Here is a 6,213-nt window from a genome sequence, read left to right as displayed (position 1 = left end):
GGTATTTCAGTGCGTGTATACACCAGTGTCTCCATCCATTCTTCCTCAGGTGGGCATTTACGTTGTCTCCTACTCTTCGTATTGTGAGAAACGCTGCGACGAACATGGGTGTGCATATATCTGTCTGCGCTATGTTCCTTTTTTCTTTAACGTACGAGTGTACACCAAGTACAGGGGACAGTGAGTCCTGTGGTATTTCGATCCCCGTTGCTGGGGAAGCACCATACCCCCGTGCACAGTGCCGGTTCTCCTTGGCAATCCTACTGGCACTGCATGAGAGTTCCAGCCTCTCCAAATCCTCTCAAGTGCTGTTGTGTTTTTAACTTTGCCATCAATGCACAGTGATTTGACTTTGCTTTGGTCTGCCTGTCCCAGAGGTCTGTTGGCTGCCTGAATGTCGCTAGTGAATGATCTGATCTGTTCATTTCCTCTGCCCATTTTTCACTTGAATTATTAGTCTTTTTCTTTTTTTAGGTGTTGACATTTTCTATAGATATATAGATATTATAGAGATTAGTCCCCTGTCCAACATATTATTACAAAAGTGTTTTCCCAGACTGTGCATTCTCTTTTTACCTTTTTTGATGAAATCTATGAAAGCACATTCTTTGCAGGAGGTCCCCGGCGTTGGATCTCTGGTTGACGATGTGAATGCTTTTCTTCGTGTTTGATTGTGCTAGTGCCCTGGGTTAGTTTGCCCCTATTTTCTCAGCGATGATCTTTATAGTTCCAGGGCTTTACTCCATTTTAATTTTGTTTCTGTTTATGGAGTGAGGTATGGGTCCTGTTTCATTCTTCTGCAAATGGAAATCTAATTTTGCCAGCACCAGTTGTTGAAGAGACTATTCCTTATTTAATGTATTTCAGCCCCTTTTCAAAATCATTTGTCTGTGGGTTGATGAATGTTTCTGGATTCTCTGTTCTGTTCCATTGGTCTACATATCATTGGACCAGTCTCAGGCTGTTTTGACTACGGTGACTGTATCATAGGGTTTGAAGTAAAAGAATGGGCATCTTCCTATTTGGTTATTCTTAGGTGGTGCTTTGCTTCCCTTTCCATACAAAGTAAGCGATTCGTTTTTTCTATTTCCTTACAGAACGAGCCATAGAATTTTTCATGGCTGATTTTCCAGAAGTAGACAGAGGTAGACAGCCAGGCCTTTCTGCCCAGGATCCTCTGGGTGAACCGCAGCCACCAACTTTTTGGTTCACCACTAAACACAGGAACTATTTGTATAATGGCACTGTGTAGCCATTATAGACATTTACACTTCATAACATCATTCCTTTAACAGTTAACCCATTCATTCATGGAGCACATTGCAGTGACTGTAGGCAGCCACTAAGACAGACAAAGGTCTGTTCTCATAACTTATTCTAATAGGAAAGACAAACAAGAAAAAACGAAGAAGAAGAAAAACAGAACACACAGGCAATTTGATTTCCAATCTGTTCTCTGAAGGACGTCAGCAGAAGGATGTGATGGAGTAACTAGAGGTGGAGAAGAAGCCTACTTAGATGAGGTAGTCAGCAAATACCTTTCGAACAAGATGACTTTTAGAAATGTCTTTGACTGAGAGGAGGAGACAGCCAAGAAGAGTGGGATGGAGAGCCTTTCTAGCAGGCATGGCAGCAGTTGGTAAAGCCGTGGAGAAGGAAAGGCCTGGGTGTTGGAGGAACAAAAGGGCCAGTGTGGGGTGAGAGAGGGAGCAGGGCAGGCAGTGCTGGAGAGCTGCTCTTCCAAGCCAGGATTGTGGTTTATTCTAAGTGCCACTTAAAGTCGTTGAGGTCAGTAAGTTAGGTTTGCATTTTGGACAGCTCACTCTGGTTGATTGTTTTTAAAAACAATGCCCACAGCCACCTCTCCCATCTGACATGTCCTTTTGCAATTGGGACTTTGCCACTCCTGTCCAACTATTGGCCTCCTCTTGAATCTGCACAGGCTGTAAGACTTGTTTTAACTAATAGAATGTGGCAGAAGTGACAGTAAATTTCCCAAAGTTGTTGTCATTGTTGTGACTCATAGTGACCCTACAGCACAGAGCACACCTGTCCCACAGGGTTTCCAAGACCGTAATCTTTACAGAAGCAGAGGGCCACATCTGTCTCCTGTGAAGCAGTTGGCAGATCTAAGGATTCTAACCACAGACCTTGGTGGTTACCAACCCAATAATTACCCACTGGTACCCTAAGATTCTCTTCTATCTTGCCTATCAAGTGTGGGGAGGACTTTTAGGAAAGGGTTTGCTTCCTGCTTCCTGATCAATGAGGCTAATACATCTGAAAAGTCCTCTGACACCACCCTTTCCTGCTTTGAACATGGGTATGTAAATAGAACATGATGCTTGAAGTTGAGGGCACCAACTTGTGAGCACAAAACAACCAAACGAGCCAAAAATAACCCCTCCGGGCTCTGGAGATGCTGAATAGAGGGGAGTAGGTCTGGATGACCTTGCTGCACCCCAAACTGGGACTGTCTTACTTCATGAGAAAAGGAGCCGTTCCTTCGGTAAGCCAGTGATGCCCCACCTCACCAGGTCACAGCACAAATAGGTAAATGGAGAGGCTGCTTGCAGCCAGAAAGGATGATCCCAGACCATGCTCAACCCGCCCCCACCCCCACCCCCTCCCGGCCAGGCCCTGTCCAACCGTACCAAAGGCTGGGAGGATAGCTTGGTCATACCTAGAACCCATGGATTGTACACAGGTGGCGGTGCCAAACCAGTTGGGAAGTCACTGAAGGTGGAGCGTCTGCTGCAGAACATATTCTACCTAACACATATCCTAGCAACACATTTCCTAGCAACATATATCCTGTATGAGTGCCCGGCTAAAACTTGATCCTGCTGCTGGAAATAAAGTTCATAGAGGATCCTGATAAAGGTGAGTCAGTATTACAGCAAAGAATTACAAGAGGGGGGAGCGGGGAGGGAGGGGAAAAATGAGGACCTAATGTCGGGGGTTTAAATGGAGAGAAAATGTTTTGAGAAACGATGTACAAATGCGCTTTACACAATTGATGTGTGTATGGATTGGGATAACAGTTGTATGAGCCCCTAATAAAATGTTTAAAAAGAATAATAAATTACAAAAACACAGCAAAATGAAAAGAAAAAAAAAATAATTACAAGAAACAAAAGCTTGCTTTTGCTTGTCTCTGTACTCCTCATTTCATTCTCTTCTCTCCTGAGAACTGGGTTTCTTTTCTTTCTTTGAGAACCAGTTTTCTGTATTTCTTCTACCAGATGGCAGGAGCTGGCCACCACACCCCCCCTCCCCCCCAGTGATATCAGCCTGTCTTAGGCTGCTTCTCAAGAGAAGTAAAAACAGTGAAGCTTCTATATGTATATACGGTGCTCAAGAAAACGACTCATCCGGCAGTAGAGGCGATCAAGTTCAAGTGTGGGCAAGATCCAAGACCATGGGTCAGATGTTACACTGAAACTTCTGATGCACGTAGCTGATGAAGACAGAATCCGCTAGAAGACCACAGGCTTGTGGCTACAGAGGTGACTGAGTCCCAGGGCAGCAGGGCAGGCCTGTGGCTGAAGAAGTCAATGAGTCTACAGCCGGCACCTGAGGTGGCAGGCCTCTGAGAACTTCTATGATCAGTAGGCAGTATGGCTTGTTACTGGCTCACGTCCAGAATACTAGAGGTCAGTGAGCCAAATGCAGGATCCAGACCCAGCAAAAAGTGAGCACGTTTCCCCACAGCACCCACTTATTGGAAACAGGCAACACCCTCAAAGAAATGGCCTTTCCACTCATTGGGTTAAGGCCAACATTTGAGGAAGGTTATGGTCTCCTCCCACCCTACTTTTCTTACAACTGCTGCTCTTAGAAGAGCTCACTGTGGATGGAGCGACATTGTGTTAGATCTCCTCGTGGAGGATCGATAGATCTTAACTGGCAAGCCACTGAGCATGGTCCAGCCAAGTTCACAGCTAACCCAACTTTGACATGGCTCATGCTGTGGAATCAATCTTAGCAGTTGCCATGCAGTCAATTATGACTATTGACAAGTCCATGTGCATCAGAGTAGAACTGTGCTCTCTCGGGTTTTCAAGGGCAGACTTTCTCTGGAAGTACATCATCAGGCCTTTCCTCTGAGATGCCTCTGGGTGAACATTACCCTTCAATCTCTGTCTTGCACCACTGTGAGAATTCAAATACTAGATCTACCACGAACTAGATACGTGACCTGGAGCTGCTTACTTAGCCTCGTTGTGCCTCCAATTCCTCATCCTAAAATTAGTGATATGATTAGAGATACCTCAATAGGATTGTGGGAAGGATTAAATCCTTTCAATTATGTAAAAGCAATTTAAAACAATTAAAAAATAAGCAGTATATAAGTGTCAGCTATGATCATCTTTGATTCATGGGCAAGAAAATTAGATTGGCTGAGTTTGGGCCAGTGGTCCGATCCTCCTGGTCTAATCCTCCTATGACGGTTTGCATGATCCCGTGTCTTATCCCTTCAGAGCATTTATTTCAGCTGGAATTCGATAGTTGGTGGAGGCCTGTATTTACCACTAGGTTCCATGAGGCCTAGGACCATCTGCTGTTGCTCACCAATCAGTCCTCAGTGCTCACCCAGCAGTGGTCAGAGCCTCCACAAAGTACAGTTTCGGGGAACCCTGTACTTAAAAAAAAAATCGGAGGGAGGGGGAAAATGAGGACCTAATGCCGGGGGCTTAAGTGGAGAGGAAATGTTTTGAGAATGATGAGGGCAATGAATGTACAAATGCGCTTGACACAATGGATGTGTGTATGGATTGTGATAAGAGTTTTACGAGCCCCTAATAAAATGATTTTTAATGATTTTTAATCATTTTATTAAGGGCTCGTAAAACTCTTATCACAATCCATACACACATCCATTGTGTCAAGCGCATTTGTACAATTGTTGTCATCATCATTCTCAAAACATGTTCTTTCTACTTGAGCCCTTGGTATCAGCCCTTCATTTCCCTTCCCTCCTTCACACTGTATTCTATGTGCAACTTAGCTACTTGGTGGTAGTCAATTGCCAATAAACATGTGTTGCTAACGGATTGAGTTCAAGACTTAATGCACTACAGCTGGCAGTGCAGTTTTGTGTAGTTCTTAAAGAACACTCCCAACAGAAACATCATGTGCCTGACATATCAAGTATCACCGACTCAGGAAGATCAAGCATGACATTGGTTTGGAGAGCTCCAAATGTTGTCAGTTATGAACAAACTCATGAAAGCAACTCTAGACCCAGAGGTTGAATCATGATTGGTTTAAATTAAGTGTGGAGTACTGTACCCTCCACCCCACATGCAACTGCATGCACTGTGTAACAACATCTTTTTCTTTCTCTCTCTCCCTTCCTTCCTTCCACTAAGGGGGAGATATATCCCAGGGTCACCTGGGAGGACTTTGACCCCAACTAACAATAATTGCAGTTAGAAGCCTTGCCTCTTTGCCCTAGACACCAATTCAAAGACAAAGCTACTCTACTGAGGGTGGTAAAGTGGAAGAAAGAGCTTAAGTCCAGATCTTGTAACGATCTGCTCCCTTATTGGGAAAGCCACTTCCTCAGGCACACTGTTCTAGCAACAAGCACATTCTAACTGGTAAGCACAGTTCCTTTGCTGCAGGAGCGGAAAGTGAGTGGGGAGAAAATCAGCTGTTTAAAGTGGGGAAATCGAGGAAGACGCCCACTACTGCCACTCCCAGTCTGTGTGCAGAGAAGATCCTTGCCTGTGCACTACGACAAGAAAATAAAGATTTTTGCACCAAATGCATGAACCATTAAAAAAAAAACTAGGAAAATTGACTTTATAAAATTTTTAAAATTTTGCTCTGTAAAAGACCTTGTTAAAGAGAAAGAGAAGACAACAGATGGGGAGAAAATATTTGCAAGTCCCATCCCTAACCAAAGCATGAAGATCTCTCAAAACTCAAGAGAAAAAAGAATAAAAAACCCCAAGATGCCCACAATCAAATTAGATAATGGGCAAAAGACATGAAGACACATTTCTCTGAGGAGGATATATATATATATATATCATTTTATTAGGGGCTCATACAGCTCTTATCACAATCCATATATACATCCATTGTGTAAATCACATTTGCACATTCATTGCCCTCAACATTCTCAAAACATTTGCTCTCCACTTAAGCCCTTGGCATCAGCTCCTCATTTTTCCCCCTCCCTCCCTCCCTGCTCCCCTTTCC

Source organism: Echinops telfairi, unplaced genomic scaffold (assembly GCF_000313985.2).
Source record: "Echinops telfairi isolate 266 unplaced genomic scaffold, ASM31398v2 ScPeMD7_3533;HRSCAF=4204_0, whole genome shotgun sequence".
NCBI lineage: Eukaryota > Metazoa > Chordata > Mammalia > Afrosoricida > Tenrecidae > Echinops > Echinops telfairi.
Note: the sequence above shows the minus strand (reverse complement) of the source record.